This window comes from Bubalus kerabau, chromosome 20 (assembly GCF_029407905.1).
Source record: "Bubalus kerabau isolate K-KA32 ecotype Philippines breed swamp buffalo chromosome 20, PCC_UOA_SB_1v2, whole genome shotgun sequence".
In the NCBI taxonomy this organism is placed as follows: Eukaryota; Metazoa; Chordata; class Mammalia; order Artiodactyla; family Bovidae; genus Bubalus; species Bubalus kerabau.
In genome coordinates this window covers 6,616,576-6,643,286 of record NC_073643.1, presented here as the reverse complement: position 1 = coordinate 6,643,286, position 26,711 = coordinate 6,616,576, and the positions used below count along the sequence as shown (strand labels likewise).

At 42.9% G+C, this 26,711-nt stretch overlaps 1 long non-coding RNA gene across 1 annotated transcript in view; it reads left to right on the top strand.

The window, feature by feature from the left end:
* Positions 1–18,766: 18,766 nt before the first annotated feature.
* LOC129635169 (uncharacterized) overlaps positions 18,767–26,711 on the top strand; it is a 28,665-nt gene continuing 20,720 nt past the window's right edge. The window contains exons 1-2 of the long non-coding RNA XR_008706134.1: positions 18,767–19,798; positions 20,209–20,365. This is a non-coding gene — a long non-coding RNA (uncharacterized LOC129635169). The remainder of the gene's footprint in view (positions 19,799–20,208; positions 20,366–26,711) is intronic.

The window sequence follows — 26,711 nt, the reverse complement described above, 5'->3', positions numbered from 1 at the left end:
GGCCTGGGTGAGGCTGGGAAACTGCTACCTCTAATCCTTCCTGTGGTTCTTTCCTGGGTTCTGGTGGTTTCCTCACATGCATGCACTGCCCAGGAGTCTACTGCGTGTCCAGGGAAGCCCTCTGCAGAAATCCCATGCTCGCTCTCTGCAATCTCCTCCTCTCCAGTACACAGCCCTGCAGAGTCTGGCTGCCTTGATTTTCCCAGATGCTTATCTCGAGCCTCTTAACTCCGGGAGTCACCAGGCTCTGCCTCTATCTCTGTATCCTCCCTCTTCCTCCCCACAGTCTGCAGACTCTCTCAGCAGTAGGACGGAGCCACTGCTCTGTCATCCCCTTTGTTCCATCTCTCAGGAATCCTCGTACTTCTTTATCTGATGTCTAACATCTTGAAAACTTCAGTTTCATATCTTGTCCTTTAAAAAATTTTTTTCAGGCAGAAGGTCAAATCTGGTTCCTGTTATTCCATCTTGGCTGAAAGTGAATGCCTCTGCTACTAGAAATGTGTTTCTTTTGTACTTCAATGTCAATTCCCAGTGTTTTTTTTCTTCTAATATATACAAGTACATAAATATATAAAATATATTAATTTGTGAATTAACATTTTATTTTGAAAAATTGCTGAACTCATTGATTGTAGTAGCTTTTTTTTTGTAGATTTTTAGGGGCTTTCTCTACAGACCATATGTTGACTCTGAATAAAGACAAGGTGCCTTCTTCCTTTTGTTTACTTTTCTTGTCTTATCTATGGTCTCTAGTACAATGATGAATAGATATGATGAGAGTAGATACTCTTGCCTTGTTCTTGCTCTTAGAAAAAAAGCGTTAAGCATTTACCATCAAGTACAATGTTACCTGTAGTTTCTTTTTGTAGATTTTTTTTATCAAGTTGAACTTCTAATTGTAGTTTTCTGAGATTTTTTTCATGAGATTGCATTTACTGAATAATAATTTTTATTCATCTTTTATGATAATCACATGAATTTTCTTTCCCTTTTCAGTTAATTTGGTGATTTACACTAATTGAACTTTTTATAGTAGCATTATTGAGAAATAATTTACATACCATTAAAGTTCATCATTTTCAGGTATACTATTCAGTAGTTTTTAGTCTATTCATTTCATGGTGCAAAATCTAATTCCAGAACACTTTCTATTAATTGATATTGAAATGTTAGTTCAACTTTGCATACCTGAGAAAAATTCCATTTGTTATGATGTATTATTCTATTTATAACCTGATTCAATATATTAATATTTTCTTAATAATATTTTAATTTCCATTCATGAGGGATATTAGTCTATGGCTTACTTTTCTTTTACTGTCTTTCCTGGTTATGGTATCTGAGTTATACTGACCTTGTCAAGTGAGTCTGGAAGTGTTTTTTCCTCTTCTTTTTCTGTAAGAGTGTGTGTGGAATGGGTATAATTTGTAAAACTTTGAGAGACTTCATCAGTGTAAAGTCATCAGAGCCTGAAGTTTCTTTGTGGGAACATTTTAATACACATTTAATGTCTTTAATAAATTGAAGGTTGTTAGGTATCCAAACTTTCTTGCATCAGATGCGGTTGTTTGTATTGTTTAAGGAATTTCTATTTTTAGATTTAGGTTGTCAAATTCATTGTCATAAAATAATTCCTAATTGTATTAGTTATTGAATAGGGCTTCCCCAGTGGCTTAGATGGTAAAGAATTTGCCTGCAGTGCAGGTGACCTGGGTTCGATGCCTGGGTTGAAAAGATCCCCTGAAGAAGGGCATGACAACCCACTCCAGTATTCTTGCCTGGAGAATCCCACCTTCAGAGGAGCCTGGTGGACTGTAGTCCATGGGGTCCCAAAGAGTTGGACACAACTGAGTGACTAACAACACTGTTTTCAAATATTACCACAAAACAGTGGCTTAAAAACAGCAATAATGTACCATTTACACCTCTCCTGGATTCTGCGGTCCAGGAATTCTCAGAAGTGGTGTGGCTGGTTCTGGCTCAGGGCTTTTCCAGATTGTGGTTTATGTGTCTGGTGCTGCAGTCACGTGGCAGCATGGCTGGGCTTAGAGGCTTTGTTTCCAAGAAGCTCGCCCTCAGGGCTCGCTGGCTGGGCTTGGTGTCCGGTGGGAGGCCTCAATTACTTCCCAGCTCAGCCTCTTTTCAGGGCGGCTTGAGAGTTTCCCCAGCCTTGCATTTGGCCTCTCGTAGAGAAGTTTGGGGCTTTCCTGGTAACTCAGTGGTAAAGAATCCACCTGTAATGCAGGAGACCCGAGTTTGATTCCTGGGTTAGGAAAGATCCCCTGGAGGAGGGCATGGCAACCCACTCTAGTATTCTTGCCTAGAGAATCCCATGGACAGAGGAGCCTGGGGTCACAAAGAGTCGGACACTACTGAAGTGACTGAGCACGCCTGCAGAGAAGTTTGAGGGCCTAAGGTGGCAGCTCCAGCGCCTTTTTGGTCCAGTCATACAGGTCAGACACTGTCACGGGCACAGTCTGCTGTCAGTCATACAGGGAAACTTCAATTTCATACTTTGTTGTCTTTCTTTAATGAGTGTGTATGCTTAGTCACTTCATCATGTCTAACTCATTGCAACCCCACGATCTGTAGCCCACCAGGCTCCTCTGTCCAGGGGATTATCCAGGAAAGAATACTGGAGTGGGTTGCTATTTCCTACTCCAGGGTAGGAGTAATACTCCTACTTCCTGACCCAAGGGTCGGACCTGAGTCTCCTGGATCTTCTGCATTGGCAGGCAGATTATTTACCACTGCGCCACCTGGGAAGCCCTCTTTAAGGGGTATTAGACTTTTAATTCTCAAAGGTAGAGTTGAGTAACTTTAAAATCAGCTTGAGCCTTTTGAAGTTTGTTTTCAAGTTTTATAAAGTATAAGAAGCTGAATTTGAATGGTTCTATGAAAGCTCAACATTCAGAAAATGAAGATCATGGCATCTTGTCCCATCACTACATGGGAAATAGATGGGGAAACAGTGGAAACAGTGTCAGACTTTATTTTTTTGGGCTCCAAAATCACTGCAGATAGTGACTGCAGCCATGAAATTAAAAGACGCTCACTCCTTGGAAGAAAAGCTATGACCAACCTAGATAGCATATTGAAAAGCAGAGACATTACTTTGCCAACAAAGGTCCATCTAGTCAAGGCTATGGTTTTTCCAGTGGTCATGTATGGATGCAAGAGTTGTATTGTGAAGAAAGCTGAGCACCGAAGAATTGATGCTTTTGAACTGTGGTGTTGGAGAAGACTCTTGAGAGTCCCTTGGACTGTAAGGAGAGCCAACCAGTCCATTCTAAAGGAGATCAGCCCTGGGTGTTCTTTGGAAGGAATGATTTTAAAGCTGAAACTCCAGTACTTTGGCCACCTCATGCGAAGAGTTGACTCATTGGAAAAGACTCTGATGCTAGCAAGGATTGGGGGCAGGAGGAGAAGGGGATGACAGAGGATGAGATGGCTGGATGGCATCACCGAGGTGCTGGACGTCAGTTTGAGTGAACTCCGGGAGTTGGTGATGGACAGGGAGGCCTGGCATGCTGTGATTCATGGGGTCGCAAAGAGTCAGACACGACTGAGCGACTGAACTGAAATGAACTGATGAAGACTTATAAGACCTTCTAGAACTAACACCCCAAAAAGATGTCCTTTTCTTTATAGGTGACTGGAATGCAAAAGTAGGAAGTCAAGAAACACCTGGAGTAACTGGCAAATTTGGGCTTCAGTACAGAATGTAGCAGGGCAAAGGCTAATAGAGTTTTGCCAAGAGAACACACTGGTCATAGCAAACACCCTCTTCCAACAACACAAGAGAAGACTCTACACATGGACATCACAAGATGGTCAACACCGAAATCAGATTGATTATATTCTTTGAAGCCAAAGATGGAGAAGCTCTATACAGTCAGCAAAAACAAGACTGGGAGCTGACTGTGGCTCAGATCATGAACCCCTTATTGAAAAATTCAGACTTAACTTGAAGAAAGTGGGGAAAACCATTAGACCATTCAGGTACGACCTAAATCAAATCCCTTACGATTATACAGTAGAAGTGAGAAATAGATTTAAGGCACTAGATCTGATAGACAGCGTGCCTGAGGAACTATGGATAGAGGTTTGTGACATTGTACAGGAGACAAGAATCAAGACCATCCTCAAGAAGAAGAAATGCAAAAAAGCAAAATGGCTGTCTGAGGAGGCTTTACAAATAGCTGTGAAAAGAAGAGAAGTGAAAAGCAAAGGAGAAAAGGAAAGATATACCCATTTGAATGCAGAGTTCTAAAGAATAACAAGGAGAGATAAGAAAGCCTTCCTCAGTGATCAGTGCAAAGAAATAGAGGAAAACAATAGAATGGGAAAGACTAGAGATCTCTTCAAGAAAAATGGAAAGATGGGCACAATAAAGGACAGAAATGGTAGGGATGTAACAGAAACAGAAGATATTAAGAAAAGGTGGAAAGAATACACAGAAGAACTGACAAAAAAGATCTTTATGACCCAGATAATGATGATGGTATGATCACTCACCTAGAGCCAGACATCCTGGAATATGAAGTCAAGTGGGCCTTAGGAAGCATCACTACGAACCAAGCCAGTGGGGGTGAAGGAATTCCAGTTGAGCTATTTCAAATCCTAAAAGATGATGCTGTGAAAGTGCTGCACTCAATATGCCAGCAAATTTGGAAAACTCAGCAGGGGCCACAGGAATGGAAAAGGTCAGTTTTCATTCCAATCCCAAAGAAAGGCAATGCCAAAGAATGCTCAAACTACCGCACAATTGCATTCATCTCACACGCTAGTAAAGTAATGCTCAAAATTTTCCAACCCAGGCTTCAGCAATACATGAACCATGAACTTCCAGATGTTCTAGCTGGTTTTAGGAAAGGCAGAGGAACCAGAGATCAAATTGGCAACATCCACTGGATCATCGAAAAAGCAAGGGAGTTCCAGAGAAACATCTATTTCTGCTTTATTGACTATGAAAAAGTCTTTGACTGTGTAGATCACAATAAACTGTGGAAAATTCTGAAAGAGATGGGAATACCAGACCATCAGACCTGCCTCTTGAGAAATCTGTATGCAGGTCAGGAAGCAACAGTTAGAACTGGATATGAACAACAGACTGGTTCCAAATAGGAAAAGGAGTATGTCAAGGCTGTATACTGTCACCCTGCTTATTTAACTTCTATGCAGAGTACATCAGGAGAAGCGCTGGACTGGATGAAGCACAAGCTGGAATCAAGATTGCCGGGAGAGATATCAATAACCTCAGATATCCATATGACACCACTCTTATGGCAGATAGTGAAGAAGAACTAAAGAGCCTCCTGATGAAAGTGAAAGAGGAGAATGAAAAAGTTGGCTTAAAGCTCAACATTCAGAAAACTAAGATCATGTCATCCAATCCCATGAGTTCATGGCAAATAGATGGGGAAACAGTGGAAACACTGGCTGACTTTATTTTGGGGGGCTCCAAAATCACTGCAGATGGTGACTGCAGCCATGAAATTAAAAAACACTTGTTCTTTGGAAAGAAAGTTATGACCAAATTAAACAGCATATTAAAAAGCAGAGACATTAGTTTGCCAACAAAGGTCCGTCTATTCAAAGCTATGGTTTTTCCAGTGGTCATGTATGGATGTGAGAGTTGGACTATAAAGAAATCTGAGCTCCGAAAAATTGATGCTTTTGACCTGTGGTGTTAGAGAAGACTCTTGAGAGTCCCCTGGATGGCAAGGAGACCCAACCACTCCATCCTAAAGGAGATCAGTCCTGGGTGTTCATTGGAAGGACTGATGTTGAAGCTGAAACTCCAATACTTTGGCCACCTGATGCAAAGAGTTGACTCATTGGAAAAGACCCTGATGCTGGGAAAGATTGAAGGCAGGAGGAGAAGGGGATGACAGAGGATGAGGTGGATGGTATCACCGACTCAATGGACGTGAGTTTGAGTAAACTCCAGGAGTTGGTGATGGACTGGGAGGTCTGGCGTGCTGAGATTCATGGGGTTGCGAAGATTCGGACAGGACTGAATGACTGAACTGAACTGAACTGAAAGTATTTATTTATTTTTGGCTGTGCTGTGTTTGTTGTTATGCAGCCTTTCTCTAGTTGCAGGGAGCAGGGGCTACTTCCTAGTTGTGATGCACGGGCTTTTCATTGTCTTGGCTTCTCTTGTCACAGAGCCCAGGCTCTAGGGCCAGTGGGCTCAGTAGCTGAGGTGCACTGGTTTACTTGCCCCATGGCACGTGGGATCTTCCCAGACCAGGGATTGAATCTGTGTCCCCTGCATTGGCAGGCAGGTTCTTAACCACAGGACCACCAGGAAATCCCTGTTTTCAGGTTTTTTAAAGCTTCTCTGATGAGTCTGAAGCTAACATGTGGCCATATCAATTTAAGTTAGTTAACATTAAATACAATGAACACTAACTTCCTCTGGCACAATGGCCATACTCCGAGTACTCACAAGCCCTATGTTGCTTGTGGCTACTCCTTTGCACAATGTACATGACAGGCATTTCTATAACACAACAAGTTCTGCTGGACAGAGCTGACCTCTAGTAGCCTCTCCTCTAGGACTAGTTTAGGACCCTTACTACACCCTTGTGAATCTACTGGATGCCCTGCACTCACTTAGGACTCTCCCCCAGAACTGACACCTATCCAGCTCTGTGAAATCTTTGGAAATGGGTCAGCTGGTAGACCTCCAACCATTTCTGCCTGGCGTCATGGATTTCAGGCTATGTATATATGGCTTAGAATTTAGCAACAGACTCCTGACCGTGATATCACTCTGGAGCAATTTCTCTGTTTAGCCTCCTCCTTTCTAGAATTGTGCTCCCAAAGCTCAGCTTCCTCGGCTCCGTGAACTCTGAGCTCTGATTCCTTAGCTCAGCCTCAATGCCGTGATATGCTTGTATTTCCCTCTCTGCACTGCAGTCTGGAGTGTGCTTTTAGGCAGAGAGTGGGGTGATTTTGGGGCTTCCTTCATTAGTTCCCTTATCTCAAAAAACATGACCTGTTCTTTTTCCTTGTCCAGGGTTTGAAAGATATTCATGTATATTTTTCAGTTTCCTAGTGTTTACAGTGAGCAGACAAGTCTAACCCCACTTACTCCATCATGGTCAACAGCAAAATTTTGTCCCCTTCATTTTGAAGATCGTAGTAAAATAATTTATTAGATTTTTTTTTAACTAATCTACTTAACATATTATTAAAAGTAATCTATTTTTAGAGTTTTGGCATGTTGACATAATGGTACCTGGTTTATTTCTCAACTCTCATTAGAGTGACTATCTAAAAATTCACTGTTTTATGGTAATTGTTTTTGCTTTATTGGGGTAAAGGTTCTTTCATTCTGAGGATTTTGTTTTTTTGGCCCTTCCACATGGCAATGTGGGATCTTAGTTCCCGGACCAGGAATTGAACCTGTGCCTCCTGCAGTGGAAGTTTGACATCTTAACCACTGGACTGCCAGGGAAGTCCCTTGAGGACTATTTTATATGTGATTGTTTTATTTGTTTATTTAAGTTTTGGAATTTGTGACATGTTGTGAAAGTGAAAGTCACTTAGTTGTGGCCCACTCTTTGCGACCCCGTGGACTATACAGTCCATGGAATTTTCTAGACCAGAATACTGCAGTGGGTAGCTGTTCCCTTCTCCATGGGATCTTCCCAACTCAGGGATCGAACCCAGGTCTCCCGCATTGCAAGCAGATTCTTTACTACTTGAGCCACAAGGGAAGCCCTGTGACATGTTAATCTGTGTCAAAATCCAATACATTTTAAAAGGAATTCAGTGAAATCTTTCCCTTATGTGTTGGCTATTTATCCCCATTTACCAACCTCCAATGAAGTAATCACTATTGCTTGTATATCTTTCTAGAGATCCTTTATGTTTATTCAAGGCAGCTAATATATATGATCCTAGTTTTTTTCTTTTTAAATAGAGTGTCTTAGAGATCTTTCTGTATCAGACAATAATATGGAATGATAGGCAGAAGCATTGAAATGTTTCTAGGGAAAATGATTCTCAGTCATCTCTCTCTTAAGTTATTCAAGTCATTTCCCCAAAAGGGAAAATTTGAATTTAAAAACTTGAAAGACTGTGATAAATTTAGGAAATAATGAACATCTTTTAAACTCAGAAGACCCTGATAAGTTTGACTTAGCATTCAGCTTCTCCCTTCCTGTCTTGTACTGTCGTTTCACGATGGTGCCCGCTACAGTCATCAGCCACTCAACATGGGCAGAGAGTGAATGCAATTTGCAAACCACAAAGGAGACACCTTTTCCGGTGGAAGCCTATTTCAGATCAACCTGAACTATTCCCTGTGGCATAGGAAGAGGCTATTGAGAAGTGTGGGGTGAGGTGGTGAAAGGAGTTTACTTTTTTAGGGAAAATGAATTGGTAAAGTGTCTCATATGGGATAGTTAAAACACAGACACCCAGGAACTTCCCAGGCGGTCCAGTGGTGAAGACTTCACCTTCCAACGTCGGGTGTGTGGGTGCAGGCCTGGTCGGGAAGCTAAGACCCCACATGCCTCTCTGTCAAAAATCCAAAACATAAAACAGAAGTAATATTGTAACAAATTCAATAAAGATTTTAAAAACAGTTCACATTAAAAAAAAAAAAAACAAACTTAAAAAAGCAAACCACAGACACACAAACAGACCATCCTTTCATGAATTCAGACTAAGCACAGAGATGTAATTGACATACTGTAGGGTCCAGAGGCTCACTCTTTGATTGATGTAATCAGGAGACCAGAATATGAGGAAAATAACGAAACCTTGTCTTCAAGTAGACAGTGAGTTCGGAGGAATTAATTCTGTGTGATCAGTGCTGGGGTGAAGATGAAGACTTCACTAAGTGTAAAACAGGCAAGTCAGTTGCAGTATATTCAGACTGTACAGCCATGTATGAATATCTCAAACACCAAGTTTGGTGAAAGAAAGCCAGATATGAAAGAATACAGATTTTAAAGAATATAGATTTTAAAATTCCATTTATACAAAGTTCAAAAAGTAAGTAAAGCTGAAAGAGGGTACTAGAAGTTAAGATCATGGCTATCTGTGGGGACAAGGGCAGGCGTGTTGACTGATGAACGCATAAGCAGTATGTTGGGGGTGTATGTTATAGTGTCTTTCTAAATCTGGGTGGTGTTAATGTTACTGAAAACTCGGCTTCTCTGCACCGGTGCCGGATCAAATCTCAGAAACAGAATTTTGGGTGAAATAGAAAAGAATAGCTTTACTGTTTTGCCAGGCAAGCAGCTCCCACCTCCAACAACTGTGTATCCCAACCCAGGTGGACTTGCTGAGGAGATTTATAGCAACCTTTCAGTGGTGAGGTAGCTGACGAGATGAGGGTGTGTGCCATGTCTCAGGCAGTCTCTCCTAATCTTTATTAGCTTCTCTGTCCCTTTAATCTTGCCTCCTTGGAAGAAAAGCTATCACCAACCTAGACAGCATATTAAAAATCAGAGACATTACTTTGCCAACAAAGGTCCATTTAGTCAAAGCTATGGTTTTTCCAGTAGCCATGTATGGATGTGAGAGTTGGACTATAAAGAAAGCTGAGCACCAAAGAATTGATGCTTTTGACCTGTGGTGTTGGAGAAGACTCTTGAGAGTCCCTTGGACTGCAAGGAGATCCAACCATTTCCTAATGGAAATCAGTCCTGAACATTCATTGGAAGGACTGATGCTGAATCTGAAACTCCAATACTTTGGCCACCTGATGTGAAGAACGGACTCATTGGAAAAGACCCTGATGCTGGGAAAGATTGAAGACAGGAGCAGAGGGGGACGACAGAGGATGAGATGGACATGTCCACCGATTCAATGGACATGAATTTGAGCAAAGCCCCGGGAGTTGATGTTGGACAGGGAGGCCTGACGTGCTGCAGTCCACGGGGTCGCAAAGAGTCTTGCCTCAGGTGGTTTCTTGGCTGCTCCTCCCTTGATGAGCAATTGTTCGAATCTGCCCTTTGGAGCTCAAGGAAGGTCACAGAGGCTGGAATCTTCCCTTCAAGAAACAGGAAAAAAATAAAAGGCTTCCGTTCCCAGGAACCCACAGGGCACTGCCTCCGCCCAAGGGCTCCCAGCCCTGGGATTTCAGGAACACAGATGTTTGCTTTGAGGAGTTCACTGTGTCATTCACTGAACTCTACAGCTATGTTTTGTGTGCTTTTCTCTGTGTGTGTGCTTTGTTGAAAGACTAACAAGAAAACGTTTAAAAAATTGTGTGGTCAACAATATACCAAAACTCAGTTTTTAAAATTAAAAATAGCAAGCTCCAGGAGTTGGTAATGGACAGGGAAGCCTGGCATGCTGTAGTCCATGAGGTTGCAGAGTCAGACATGACTGGTGACTGAATTGAACTGAACTGATCCTCGAGACAAAGGGAAACTAAGTTACCCCTTCCACTAGAACTGTGAGAAATGTCCTACAAACTGTTCTCTAAAAAAAGACAAAAAAAGACATAAACAGAATGCCAACTGTTAATGGTTTCTACCTATGAGTTGAGAGATTTCAGGTTAATTGTGCAATTGTGTAATTTCATGTATTTTTCGTGTTATGATGGAAAACCCAATTCATTTATCAGAATGAATCAGTAAATGTGTTTAAGATCCTTCATATGAAAGAGTTTTAGTTTTGGTTATTGCCCTGTCTCTAGGGCTTAGAACAATGCCTGCTACCCAACAGATGCTATGTAGATATCTGCTGATGACAGGCAGAAATGCTTGGTTCTCTGAGGAGATGATCTCATTAGAATGTGGCCAGCATTCTTACATCATGTTTATTAAACTCAGCATTACATTGTAAATAAGTTTTAGGCTATTTGGTATTTTTGTTACTCTTAGTTTCCTTGGGAACTGAGATGAGGCAGGAAAAATAATATGGGCCAAGGCGAGGAGGTGGGACAGCCTGGGAATATGTGGAGAAGAGTGAGTAAGGTGCTCCCTGCAGTAAGGTGCTGAAGGGTGGGGGATTGGGAGTTAATGATGTATGAGGGGGGAGAGAGATGGGCGGCATGGAACATCAACCATGACTACGGCTTCCATCTCCGCTCCCCAGGCCGGCCTTTCATAGCTCCACCCCTGAGACCACAGTGAAGGCCCATGAAATGATCAAGCCCCATGGCAATGTCTACAGTTTTCCCCAAACCTGCAAAATTTTCTCTAGAATGTTTCTGAGTATCTAGAGAACATCAAGGTATCCGGGGGGAAAAAATATCTGATTGCTGTTGTGTGCTTGACAGTATGATTCTGTCTTTCATTCATTTTAAATGGATCTCTTTTCACTGGGGTTATGGTCACCTCTGCGATTCAGCGTTAACCTGGTTATTATTCCAAATGCCAAGGCTTTACAGTTAGCCTGGCCGCGTTCTGGCTGGCTTGGCACAGTCGTCTCCGTGAGTCTTAACGATGATCCAAAATAACACATAATCACACAGTGCCTCCTGAAATGCCTTGATTGTATGCATCAGAATGAAATGAATTCTATATACTTAAGCAAAGGATTTTAAAAATGTAAAGCAAGCACTACAAGCCCACATGGTCCCGTTGCCATTGAGCAGGGCTGAATATGCAATTACATTTTGAACAATAGGTATTCATAAATCAGGCAGCCTGCTCGTGAGACAACAGTCCTCTAATTAAATAAAAGGAGAATCAGTGTTTCTCTTTGCAGGGATTGTTGGTGGGATTAAAGGATTGTTGTGGAGCCCAGCACAAGTAATGAGAGCCCTGGCTGCCTGCCTCCAAGTTCTGCAGACCCCACCTGCTGAGTCGGCCCCAGCCCCCGGGGCCAACTCAGTTTCACAGAGCGGGAGGATTAAGGCAGACCTTGGCCGTCACTCTCCCTCCAGTGCAGCTCTCATCCTCGGGGTCACTGTGTGAGCTTACAATTTGAGTCCTATACAAAGGTGCCGGGCTGGCAGAGCAGGCAGGGCAGAAATCCAATCCACCAGCTGGTGCCAAGTCGCGGCCCCTGATGGAGGGCTGTCTGCCAAGGGGGTGCCTGGTGCTAATTCACTTAAAAATTCTCTCCAGACCCACAGCAGCCTGCCCATCTGTCCTGTGGGGTCAGGAACCCTCCTATTTTACCCCCGTCTTGGTGTCACTGCTTCTAGTGTGCAGTTCCAGGCCCTCTGGAGGGTACCTTGCGCTGTCTTGAAGCCTGAGCCTAGCTCCCATCACTGACTGGCTCCTGCCTGAGACCTCCTCTCTCCTGCTTTTGGTACAGTGAAGGTTCTGCCCCCTCTCGGGGTCCCTGCCCTGTCACACCCCCTCTTGGAGCTGAACAGTCTGTGTTCTGAACAAATGTAGATGACATCTCTACCATGGTGGTATGCAGATTTCTTCCCTGCACTAAAACGCCTCTGTGCTCTACCTCTTCATCCTTCCCGCCTCCCTAACCCCTGGCAACCACTGATCTTTTTATTGTCTCCATAGCATTCTAAAATGTTATGACCATATCCTTTTCTAAATTCTTAAAAGGAGATAAGAATTCAGAATTTTGAATGATATTCAAGTGACAGACTTCTTACCCCAGATCACCCGGGAATACAGCTTTCCTGTACCTTTAGAGCAGAGCTATAACAATACGGATTCAGATTTAATGGCCAAAAGGTGGGAAGTAATCTAAGAACACTTATATGAGTTCTACTACACCATGCTGCCTCATAGAGAACCACTCAAAAAATATTTTTAAATTAAAAAAAAAAAAAGCACTATCGGTAAAGAATCTGCCAGCAATGCAGGAGACCTGGGTTTGAACTCTAGGTTGGGAAGATCCTCTGGAGAAGGGAATGGCTACCTACTCCAATATTCTTGCTTGGAGAATCTCACGGACAGAGGAGCCTGGCAGGCTACAGTCCATGGACTTGCAAAGAACTGGACACGACTGAGCAGCTAATACACAGTTCTTAGGAGGCACTGTTGAAAGCATTTATCATATACACAGAGTGTTATCACTTGGATGTTTCAGAGACCCCTCCCCATGCCTGAGTCGTATCAGACAGGACTCAAATTCTAGCTTCGGATCCTGAGGTCTTGTAAGACAACAAAGGAAGATCTGCTTTGAGACAGATCAGGGGAGTGCTTGCTTCTCACAGAGTAGGTCAGCAGCTGAGAAGCAGAGAGGTGCCACCGTTGCTGTGCAGAGTGGGGCGGGTCCTGCTGTCCTGGCCCCGAGCTGGGTCCTCTCCTGGAAAAGCAGGCACTGCCCACGCTTGTCTCAGAGGCACACATGCCTGGAGAGGCTGGCATGCTCTCCAGCTGCCGTGAAAAGCCAGGCTGGCCCTGGGAAGTGGAGCCAAGAACAGTTGGATGCTGTTCCCCTGGGAGCCCAGGTCCCCAGAGAAGGCTATTCTGGGAGGGAATGCAGAGTGGACAGCAGCCAGGCCACAGGGGCCGGGGTGTCAGCTGATGGGATCCCAAGGGTCAGGGCAGGACCTGTGTCCTGCGTATCTCACCTCCCACGTAGTACTGTTAGACTCTCAGAGAATGCCTTCTGAGCGAGTGAATAAACAGAACTTCATGTCCAAATAAAAGATCTCCTTGAAATGCTCAGAATCTTTCTTTGTACAGAGTTCTTAATATAGGTAGTCCCACAGATTGCTTCTCAGCTCCTGCTGTCAGCAAAATCAGGCCTATCGTTAGTGTGAGCGTGTAGGGTCTCACCTGGCCCACTGCGAGCCTTTATGCTAGAGAGCTATGTCGCTTCAGCCATGTCCAACGCTTTGCAACCCTATGGACCATAGCCTGCCAGGCTCCTCTGTCCATGGGATTCACCAGGTAAGAATACTAGAACGGGTTGCCATGCCCTCCTCCAGGGGATCTTTCTAATCCAGGGATAGAAGCCACGTCTCTTACTTCTCCTGCATTGGCAGGCAGGTTCTTTACCACTAGCGCCACCTCGGAAGCCCGTTTTGAGAGCCTTCAACTCTGGTCAAATGATACCCACGGTAAACATACCACTGGGGCATGCAGAAGGTTGCTCAGGGCTGGGGTTTCTCTGTGCGTACACGTTTTTAAAATTTTTTTCCATGTAGCATTTTAAAATTCAAAAACGATGTGGCTTGAATTAGAAACATAATAGACAGGTAATATTAGTTCTCTTTCTGGCCCTGTTGCATGTATAAGGATAATGCTCTGGGATTATTTTCATCTGAGAGACAAATTACTATATTGCTATTGGGGTTAAAGCCATAAAAGTTATTTTGTCATTTTGTAGGTAATTTCATAAGTAGAGCACAGGGCATTAAGCATGAAGCCTCTTCCAATTGCTCGCAGAGCACAATTATATTTACAATTATGAAGGCAGAAGTGGGCTGTGTCAGCTGTAGTCAGATTTACCATCAGTTTTGAGTCATTATAGTCCGAGTGGATTTTGGTGAGAATGTTTAATTCTGCTTCTTGACTCAAAGACACCTCTAAGACCAGAGGTTGACCAGCATTCTCTCTGAAGGGCCTGATGGTAGGTATTTTATGCTTTTCAGACCATGTGGTGTCTGCCGTTTACATGTCTGCGATACGTGGATGAAGGAGCATGGCTGTGTCCCCATAAAACTTTATTTATGGACCTGATGTGGGAATTTCATATAATTTGTATGCATCATGAAGTGTGTCTTCCTTTGATTTTTTTCAACCATTTAAAAATGTAAAGTCATTTATAGCTTATAGGTCTACAAAAAACAGGTGATATGAGACCCCTCTCAACCTCATGCTAATAACATTCACTTGCTTTTAATATTTTAATTAATTAATTTATTTGGCTGCATAGGGCCTTAGTCGCAGCACACAGGATCTTTGTTGCATCATGTAAGATCTTTCCTTGAGGCTCATGGACTTTAATTGTGGTGTGTAGGCCCTCTTGCCCAGTGGCATGTGGGATACAGTTCCTGACCAGGGATTAAACCCGTGTTCCCTGCATTTCATGGCAGATTCTTAACCACAGGACCACCAGGGAAGTCCCCATTCACTTGCATTTTGTCAATGGCTGGAATTCCATTCAGAACACCTGGGCCCCAGCACCTCTTCCACCGCCCTTGGCTGCTACCACACAGCCTGCCCCAGCAGTCACACACCTGAAGTTTCTGTCTCCTCCTCTAGTTTTTAGAATTGGATAGAACTATAGCTCAGCTGGTAAAGAATCTGTCTTCAATGCAGGAGACCTAGGTTCTAATCCCTGGGTTGTGAAGATCCCCTGGAGAAGGGAATGGCTACCCACTCCAGTGTTCTGGCCTGGAGAACTCCATGGACAGAGGAGTCTGGCAGGCTACAGTCTATGGGGTCACAAAGAGTTGGATACGACTGAGTGATTTTTCAGTTCAGTTCAATTCAGTTGCTCAGTCGTATCCGACTCTTTGCGACCCCATGAATCGCAGCACGCCAGGCCTCCCTGTCCATCACCAACTCCCGGAGTTCACTCAGACTCACGTCCATCGACTCAGTGATGCCATCCAGCCATCTCATCCCTTGTCGTCCCCTTCTCCTCCTGCCCCCAATCCCTCCCAGCATCAGAGTCTTTTTCCAATGAGTCAACTCTTTGCATGAGGTGGCCAAAGTACTGGAGTTTCAGCTTTAGCATCATTCCTTCCAAAGAAATCCCAGGGCTGATCTCCTTCAGAATGGACTGGTTGGATCTCCTTGCAGTCCAAGGGACTCTCAAGAGTCTTCTCCAGCACCACATCATATCTTCGGGCATGAGTCTGGTATCATAAAGGCTGCCAAAGGAAAAGGTCATACAGTCCAGAAGCATAGAAAACTCAATTTCCAATGATGCAAACTTGGACCAATGGGGAAAGGTAGAAGGGAGGTAACACAGTTACCATGGTAACAGTTTCAGGTACAGACTCATCTGCTGCATCCCACCTGGCTGAGTGTTTGCACCTGTTAAGTGGTTTGCAATGCCCAGAAATGTTATCCAGCTCCCAAAAGTTGCTTCCTATAATTTCCTGTCTCACTTTCCTTTTTCTCTACTCTTCTTGAGCTAGGTTTGGACTTGCCAAACAAAGCACTTAATCCTTGCCTTGGGCTTTGTTCTCTGTGAACCCTGCTAAGACATTCTTAAGAAGATACACAAACACTAAAAATTTACTAGTCCAACAAAATAAAAGTAAAAAAGTTGACCATTCGGTGTGCTCAAAATACATGGCAGCGATTCCGTATTCAACAGGGGGCCAGTCAGGCCATGTAAATGCAAGAACCAAAGAGGAAAGGTGCCAGCTGGGGCCAGGTTGCATCTAAAGAAGGGAGATTGAATCCAGCTTCAGGACCGACAGTGCCAAGCAGGAAAGTGGGCTCAGGAGTCCCAGATCTTTCTATTCTTTAAAAAAAAACAATTTTTTTTAGTTTTATATTGAAGTATAGCCGATTAACAATGTTGAGATAGTTTCAGATGGACAGCAAAGGGACTCAGCCATGCATATACATGTATCCATTCTCTCCTAAACTCCCCTCCCATCCAGGCTGCCACATAACATCAGCAGAGTTCTCTGTGCTATTCAGTAGGTCCTTGGTGGTTATCCATTTAAAATGTAGCAGTGTGTACATGTCCATCCAAAACTCCCTAACTCTCCCTTCCCCCTCGTCTTCACCCCACCCCCTGGCAACCATAAGTTATTTCTCAAAGTCTGTGAGTCTGTACATAAGTTTATTTGTATCATTTCTTTTTAGATTCTGAATATAAGGGATATGACATGATATTTTTCTTTCTCTGTCTGACTTACTTCCCTCAGTATGAAAATCTTTAGGTCCATCCATGTTGCTGCAAATGGCATTATTCCATTCTTTTTAATGGCTGAATAATATTTCACTGTATACACGTACCTCATCTTCTTTATCCATTCCTCTGTTGATGGACATTTGAGTTGCTTCCATGTCTTGTCTGTTGTAAACAGTGCTACAGTGAATCCTGGGCACACCTAAATACTTGAAGCAGTATTGTAACAACAATGCTTCGCGACAGATTCGCCCTGTTGGTAAATTACAGCAATGTTCTAGGACGTTTCTAGACTCCTGAATGCCAATCTCGGATTCCGTATGAATTTGCCTTCGTTTTAAATGTTGGGAGCTAATTTTAAAAACTTTGCATGCCATATAGGGGTAAGCCTGTGGGCTGGCACCACGGGCCATCCAACCTCTGGCCTGTCGTCTACCATAGGGAGCACGCATTGGAAGCATTCTACAGTGTGAGAAATGACCAAGGAGAACTGGGGAGGGTGTCACTAACAGGTATGTCTCGCGTGTGGCCATTTTTCTCTTGCCAGTTCCCCAGGAAAAGAGCAAAGCTCTCAGCTGTTCACAATTAGGGTTCTTTTTTTTTTAGCTTGAGAAGGCCACTCAAACTATGGCCAATGCTTTTTAAAAAAAATGTTTACTTTTACTTATGTATGTGTTTGGCTGAGCTGGGTGTTAGTTGTGGCAGGCGGGGTCTTCCTTGCAGCATACACGCTCTTAGCTGTGGCATGAGGGGTTGCATTCCCTGACCAGGAATTGAACCCAGTCCCCCTGCAGTGGGAGCTCAGAGTCTTAGCCCCTGAACCAGCAGGGAAGCCCACCAGGGCTTTGTTCTGTCTCTTAAACTGCAAGCACTCGGCCTATGGCTTTTGGGAAAAGCGTGTACCCCAGTGCTGGAGTGGCATTTACAGTGTGGATCAAGACAGGAAGCGACAGCTGATGTCTTTTTTCAGGCTTGCACTTGGGGTCTGCCTCTCCTCTGACATCCCAGCAAGGAGGAATCTTACTTGCTTAAAGACTTTGATTTCATGTTTACGTTTGTGTAAATGTGAATCCTGCATTCAGCTTACATTTATCTTCTTTGTCCTTACTCTGACCTTATGTTTATCCCCAGATAATACATTCAGTTTTGCCCTATTCCACTGAGGAGTCCTCTACACTGAGCACAATTATTCTGTCTCATAAAATCTTCCTTCTTTTAGGCTAAAACCATTCAGCTCCTTTAACCGTTCTTCCCAAGGCATTATTTCCAAGATTCCCCCCACCCCGCTATTTCTTAGTCTTAACTGAACCTGTTCTCTAAATCTTTTAGGACCTGGAACCATAAATTAAATAAACCTTGTAGGAAAGACCTGATTAGTATAGAGCAAAATTAAATTGTCAGTTTCCATACACAGGATATTAAATCTTGATTCATTTAGTCCAATACTGCCTTAGCTTTTCAGGACTCTGGGCCACACTGTGGATACATCTTTACTCAGCTGCACAGGAGTTAGTTGTATGCATTCTTTTGAATTTGTATACGTTTCTGAATTCATTTCAAACCTGCTCTGTTTTATATTTATAGTCTTCCTTTGCTCCATTTTCATCATCAACTTATTTTTTTGGTGTACATATATCACAAGCTGCCTCAAATACTTTTGGAAATGAGATAGAGTATGAAGTAATATAGAAGACTCTATAACCAATCATTTTTATTTCTCAGACTTACAAAGCAATGTTATTTTCTTCAAACCAGCCTGAATTAAGGATTCACATTTCAGTATTCCTTTGGCAGCTTATCGATTCATATTTGCTTACAGAAATGAGTCTCATGGAGATGTCTGCTGGGTAATATGTTGTCTTAACTCTCTCTCTGTATATATATATTTATACTTTTATAATATTTATATATATGTATATGCACACTTACATATGTATATATATTTATATATGGCTCAACACATATAAAATGAGCATATATTCCTTGAAATGGCCTCTAATTCAGAATTCTTAAAGTGTACAGCTGTCATTTTCATTGTTTTAGAATGGGTATTGTTCATTGCCATCTGTTCCTGTCTCACTTTTCAATTCTACAGTTATATTTTCATGACTTACTTTTATCAGAAATCTCAAGAGCCCTGACTTGCCTATATCAAATCATCTGGTTAATAACCAGGTAAACCCAGCATCAAAGACATGGACAGACTGTCTTCTGGAATTCAAATGGGATCAGGCGAGGTTTGACCAATGAAACAGAACCAGTAGGAGTGGTATTTATTGTTTTTTAGTTGCTAAGTCGAGTTCGACTCTTTAGCAACCCTGTGGACTATAGTAACACGTCAGATTCCTCTGTCCAAGGGATTCTCCAGGCAAGAATACTAGAGTGGGTTGCCATTCCCTTCTCCAGGGGATCTTCCCAACCCAGGGACCCACATCTCCTGCATTCCAGGCACATTCTTTACTGCTGAGCCACCAGGAAAGTCCAAGAGTGGTATAGAATAAATTTGTTTTTTTTTCACCGAAATTTGACTACTCACAACGAAGGGAGGCGGTTAAGAAGTTTATATATGACTGTTGTTTCTAACTCTGGTACTGCGTCTGAAGTCAGCTCCAGGGCAGGCAATCAAAGAAAGAAAGATAGATGTGAGGTGGGAGAGAAAAGAGACAAGCAGATCCAGGGCTGGAAGCTTTCAGCTTCAGCCATGTGAGTGGCCTGCAGGAGAAAGCGCTGCTTCATGGGGTCACGGAGCCTGCACCTGGCCTGGGAGCTGGGACCTGAAGGGAGGCACCTGGGCGAGAGGAGGAGCGGAGTGCCTGGCTCCGCCCACATCTGTCTAGTGAGGCCAGAACAGCCCTCACACAGCTGAGCTACGATGGGGTGTGGTGCCTGCCCGGGTGCCCACACTGACCTTCAGTGTTTGAGAAGAATATGATTTATGCCTGACTTCCAAATCCCACCGTTTATGTTTCTTGTGACCCAGGCTAAGCTGGAATTATTCAATGGAGGGAATTCTGATAAATACAGTTCTGCTCAGCAAAATTGACATGGCTCCAACCTGCCTGCCACACAGGTGATCAAATCAACCTCATTTTCCCTAGACACAGTCTGACACTCCCCTGGACTGCAAGGAGATCAAACCAGTCAATCCTAAAGGACATCAACCCTAAATAGTCACTGGAAGGACTGGTGCTGAAGCTCCAATCCTTTGGCCACCTGATGTGAAGAGCTGACTCATTGGAAAAGACTCTGACGCTGGGAAAGATTGAAGGCAGGTGGCGAAGGAAGCAACAGGGGATGAGATGGTTGGCTGGCATCACCAATTCAATGGACATGGGTTTGAGCAAGCTCTGGGAGATGGTGAAGAACAGGGAAGCCTGGTGTGGGGGAGTCCATGGGGTCACAAAGAGTCGGACACAACTTAGGCACTGAACAGTAGCAACCATCTGAACTAAGGGTTTTGTGATTTTCCTTCCATCCTAGATCCTTGTCAGGTACCTCTGGCCCACATCCCCATTGTGTCTTGGCCAGGACAGACGTGATGGCTGATACCTTGGCATTGCAGGCTCAGACTCAGGAGCAGGCCATGCTTTAGAAGATGGAGAAGCACGCCGCGCTGGAATCCCAGATGCCAGATGAGGTCGTTTCTCCCCCGCCCCCTCGGGTTAGGGCTGCAGCGCGGTGGTTCTCATGGTGGTTCCCAAGTAAACAGCCTGCTTCCTGGCTTTCTCTAATCGGGGTGGCAGGGGGATGTGGCCACCTCTGCAGCAGCCCTTCCCGTGCTGGCAGCGGTGTTTGTCCTTCCCATCCCTCTGGGGAGAAGTCGTCTTATCTTTTCTGTGCAACGCATTTGGGGAAAACACATTTCTCTCTTTTATAGAAATGGATTATTGTGTTTCTTGAGACTAAAAAGGGAAGCCTTTCTGGACCCAAACCCTGACTTTAAAAACCGTCTAAATTCCTCTTACATAGCAGGAAAAAGGGCTATTTTCATTCAAAATGGATGGTACATTTTGAATCATTCTGTGCACTCAAAATAGTGTGTATATGTGTGTATGCTTGTGTGTGTGTGTGTGTGTGTATGTGAGTGAAAGAGAGACAGAATTTGAACAATTTTCCAAGAACTTCCCCTATGTTGGGGGCTTCCCAGGTGGCTCAAATGGTAAAGAATCTGCCTGCAATGCTGGAGACAAATTGTTTTAAATAGCCTGGGAATGTGTTGGTATTGGTTGAGGTGTGCAGGGTTTTGATGATAAACTTTAATGGGCAGTTAAATGCAGTTTAATTAAAAATTATCTCTGCACAGGAATTACTTGTATGAAGGCATCCTAGGCTCAAGTCTACTTGTTTGTAGCAATGACATTTATGAGAAAGAAGTTATATATATATATATATAGTAAGGAAATTTGTCTTGAACTCTATTTCAGCTGTCTTTTTCGGGCTTTTAGGTGGCTTCCAATTTTCCCTTTCATTATAACAAAGAGCTGTAGGCATTTCCTCTCAACAGTACAGCTGTATATGCAGGACTATGGGTCTCTCTTCCTTCCTTGATCTTTTCTGTGAGGCTCATGAAGGCTGCCAAATGATGGAGAGGGTGGAGGTGGCTCTGGGTCTTTCACTGATTAAAATCATGTATTGTTTCTTTCCAAAAATTCCACTGTATAGTGAGGCTATGCGTACATTTTTTTTAAGGATTTCTTTTTATGTGGGCCATTTTTAAAGTCTTCATTGAATTTGTTACAATATTCCTTCTGTTTTATGTTTTGGTTTTCTGGCTGCGAGGCATGTGGGATCTTAGCTCTCTGACCGGGAATCAAACCTGCGCCCCCTGCATTAGAAGGCAAAATCTTAACCACTGGACTGCCAGGGAAGTCCCTCTGTGTACATTTTCACTTTTGAGACAAAGTTGGTGAACCACAATTAGTGTGCTCAGTGTCTTATAGTCCATGAAAATATTTTCTGCTCTCAATGTTAATTAAATAGGCAATAATACAGTTGTTTGCTAAGCTGAAAGCAAGAAGCTCTATTTGGAATCAGCAATGAGTCCTCAAGAATTTGCTAAGTTAGCTAGTGAGAGGGTCATGCAATTAACCAGGGTACCAAACAGAAAGAACTAACAGCAGCAAGTGAGTCATACAATGAATTTTGGGAGTTTAAAACAAGGAGGAATTAATTCTCTGATTTGGGGAATTGGAGCTTTATTGAGGTCAAGTGGAGTTGAGATGAGTCTTGAGGATAAGTAGAAAGAAGATAAGAGATGAATAAACTTGTTTAGAGTAACACATACTGGCGTTGCCTGGGCTTAGAGCTCTCGTTTCCCTTTTTATAGGTGTTTCATCATCTTTTTCTTGTATTGGAACAGGTTAGAACACTGCTTTGGGGATGTATTTATAAGCCAGGTTATACAGATCAGAGCATGGATGATAGTGATGCCTAAGATCTAATATGCAGAGCTAACTAAGTGAGCACCTATCTTCCAGCTGCTTTGCATAGATTTTCCCATTTAACCTTCATAACCAACCTGCAAAGGAAATACCTTTAAAATGTCCATTTGAAGCTTCAAGGGATCAGATAATTTGCAAAAGTCATGGTCAGCAGGTAATGCAATAAGGATTAAAAAGCTGGCTAATTCTGGAGACTGAACTCTTTTCTAAAAAAATATTTTTATACAATTCTTAAAGGTTGCTTTCCATATGCAGTTATGACAAAATATTGGCTACATTCCCCATGTTGTAAAATACATCCTTAAGTCTGTCTTACAGCCAAGCGTTTGTACCTCCCAGAGCCCACTCCTATGTTGCTCCTCACCCACTTCCTTCTCCCCACTAGTAACCACTGGTTTCTTCCCTGCATTTGTGAGTCTGCTTCTTTTCTGTTATATGCACTAGTTCCTTGTAGTTTTTAGATTCTACGTAGAAGTGATATCATACAGTATTTGTCTTTCTCTGACTTGTCTCACTTAGCATAACGCCCTCCAATTCCACCCATGGTCCTGCAAAGATAAGATCTCATCCTTTTCATGGCTGAGTAATATTTCACTGCATATGTGGACCACATCTTCTTTACTCATTCATCTGTTTAGTAGGTGGCTTCCATGACTTGGCTACTGTAAATAGCATCAAGGTGAAGAGATTGAACTCTTAAATATGCTCCTCTCCTGCCTTAACAAAGCATGTGATGCCTCCTATTCTACTGTAGGTATATCTGAAATTTGCTCTGGCCAATCTGTAGGCTTCTCATTTGTCTTCCAGGACACTCGTGTCTCTTGGGTGAGGACTCAAGTGACTCCCTTTATTGTCTGTCCTCCTTTGGGGTACCTCATTATCACCCCTTCCTCCCCTCTGGCTATGATGCTATAAGCTCTTATAGCTCAAAGCCACCGGATTTTTTATTTATCTGATTCACATTAGGAATCATCTGAGATTAATCTTTCAATGGTTTTCAGTCCAGTTTTGATTTTCCAACTGTGTCTTGTGAAAGCATGAACTTTCACAAGTCACAAGGCTCTAAATAGCTGAGGATAATGTGGCACCTGAGAATGAAGTCTCAGGGTACATCCTAATCCCAGAAAGGTCTCCTAAGATGTGAGTTCAAAATAACATAACCTGCCTTTTTAAACCTGTATTTTCTAAAAGGTTAATTGCAATTGTCAAGGCCTCAGTTATTAGTTTCCTAGGATATGATGTTCACTCATCTCACTGTGGGTCCTGGATCCTGAGTTAACATTCAAATAGAAAGCATGGGGACTTCCCTGGCAGGTCAGTGGCTAGAACCCACCTTCCAAGGCAGGGGGACTCGGTTCAAACCCTGGTCAGGGAACTAAGATCATCCACACCATGGGGGCAGCTAAGCTCACGTACCATAGCTAGAAAAGCCTGTGCACCACAGTGAAGACCCAGCACAGCCAAAAATATTAAAGAAGACAAGGTGGGTGGACTGCAAAGATCCAAAATATGCCTCACAGAAATTCTGGAACAAGAAACTTGAAAGAACGGAGGAAAGACAATAAGGATGTGTGTGTGTGTGTGTGTGTATATATATATATATATTTTTTTTTTTAAAGAAAGAATGGATGGGACTAGCTTCAAGCAATCCAGTTTGAAATCCTGACTTGCTACTCATTGGTGGGATAACACCTTCAAGCTATGATGAGAGTGCAGGTCTCTTACTCTGAAGCCCATGTTCCTTCCACTAAACTGCAAACACATTTCTTTGGCAGGACCACACAAGGAGGAAAAGGGTTTTTTCTGGCTGTTGAGAAAAAGCTTTGTTAACAGGCCCAGGATGATCCACCTCCATCAAAACATCGTGGACTGAGACATGAATTCTTCTCTGCACAAAATAGCATCAGCTGCGTGGCCTAGGCACCTGGCCATACATCTCACTTCTTTTGGCACAAGCTTTCCACTTTTTTGCAGGGGGAAAATTACTAGTATTAATACCATCTTGGACCAGCTCATGTGGTACACTTGATCCTTCCCAGGGAGAGCAGGGCCTGATTGCATTTACAAGCAGCCACCTGCAGGAATAAATTGTCCGTTCAGCACAGCACGCAAAGGGGGCTGGCAGAGCTTCTTATACTGCTCAGCTGTCCCTGTGGACATGCAGTTCAGTTCATATGTATAGGGGATGTGTGAACACTTGATTTGTATGTACACGACAGGGACTGGGGAGGCAGAGAAAGGCAGAGAAGGATACTCATCCTTACTGCAGCCTTGCCAGAACATTCAGAACCTTTGAAAATGCCTCTCTAAAGCCATGACAAATGTGTACACCACTGTAATATCCTAGCTGGGCTTCCCAGACGGCTCAGTGGTAAAGAATCCACCTGCCAATGCTGGAGACATGGGTTTGATTCCTGGGTCAGGAAGATCCCTTGGACGAGAGCATGGCAACCCACTCCAGTATTCTTGCCTGGGAAATCCCATGGACAGAGGAGACTGGTGGGTTACATTCCATGCTGTAACAAATAGTTGGACATGACTGAGAGACTGAGCATGCATACACAGTATCCTAGTTATAATTTCTTTCTGGAGTAGTTTGGGACCAAGTTATATAGCTAATATTGCCACAGGCTTACACAGGACTGAACACGCCAAGCCTGGTCTAAACAGTGTTTAGTTTCTTGTGTCCTTCAAAATGAAGCCAGTTTAGTAAATATGAAATGAAACTTTAAAAATGGTGAGATTCTTCCTTTATTTGGATATCTTCCTGTGTTCTATCTTTAAAAAATTGTCCCACTTTGTGGGAAAAAAAAGTGAATGTCCCTTGATTTTATTTTTATGAACTGAATTATAAGACTAACTAGGGATTTTAGATTTTTTTGTTGTTATTAAAACATCTTGGGAAAGAGTAAAACTGGAATTTTAAATGAGCAAAGTGAAATAATGGTGACCCAATTAGCTGAAGACATTACAAGTGACCTACAACCTTAAGAATAGAAACTCATCTCCTATCAGAATTGACTTCCTTGTAAATAATAATTTTAAAAAATGCTCTAGCAATCTGAAATTGGCATGAGAAGTTATTAGAATGCAAGAAAAAAAAAGGGTCTGTTTCATAATTTTAGCTTGGTTTGACAGCAATTAAATTCTTGCTCTTTGTGGAGGAGAAAGCATTTTATAAGGCTCCAGCTCAGGAAATCAATACCATTCTTTTCTGTCTTTACCCTTTTTTTTCCTTCTCTTGGTTGACTTTTTAATAACCTTCCCTCAGCTAACTTTCTCTCCCCTTCCTTTTGCTTTTGGTAAGATAGTTGTCATGCAGAACTCTGATAATGGCCCAAAGGTCTAAGAAATTGCAGCCGGGCTGACATAGGGCAGAATGTACACACTTTTGCCACCAGTCTCACCACCGATAAAATGGGAATGATGACCATTCCAGCTGCAAGAAGTTGTTGAGAGAATTACTGAATTATTACATAAAGCAAATCCCTAGTGTAGTGCCTGGCACTTTGGAACTGCTTATTAACGGAGAGGAATTACTGTATTACTTTCAAGATACCAAATGTACATTTTCTTCCTTAATAAAATGGTAACTTCTAAACTCTCCAGAGGCTTTACTAGATATGTTGTTTGTAATTTTTTATCCAGATATAATTATATATAGTTAAAAACATTCAAGTATTCATTCTGATCATATGATATGTTGTATGTGTGTGTGTTAGTCACTCAGTCATGTCTGACTCTTTGCGACCTCATGGACTGTAGCCCACCAGGCTCCTCTGTCCATGGGATTCTCCAGGCAAGAATACTGGAGCAGGTTGCCATGCCCTTCTCTAGGGGATCCTCCCAACCCAGGGATTGAATCCACGTCTCCTGCATTACGGGTGGATTCCTTACCTTCTGAGCCACAGGGAAAGCCCATTATATGTGTGTGTATGTATGTATTTGCTATGATCTGAATATTTGTGTTCCCACAAAATTCCTGCCTCCCAAAGGTGATGGTATTAGTAGGTGAGACCTTTGGGAGATGATTAAGTCATGAGGATGAAGCCCTTATGAATGGGATTAATGCTCACGAGACCTCACAGGGTACCCTAACCTCTCCCACCATCGAGGATTCAGACAGTCTGTGACCTGGATAAAGGGCCCTCGCTTGACCAAGCTGGCTCTCAGACTCCTGGCCTCCAGGACTGTGAACAATAAATTTCTGTTGTTTACATGCTGCCTAGTCTGCAGTATTTTGTTACAGTGACCTAAACCTAACTTTGGGGGTTCTGAGTTTTGTGGGGACACAAATATTCAGATAATAGCAAATATATATATATACACACACACATAAGTATCTATCATCTATCTATATTTATAAATATAGACAGGTGTTATATAGGTAAGGGTAAATAGAAAGCAAACAGACCGGAAATACAATGGTCCCTGTACAGGTAGATTCCTAGGGCTCTTTGCAGTCTCCTTACTGCCAGTACAACCTTGTTGACTTTGTCCTGTGGGGACCTCTCCTGGAGTTACTGTCAGAGCATTGAGAGC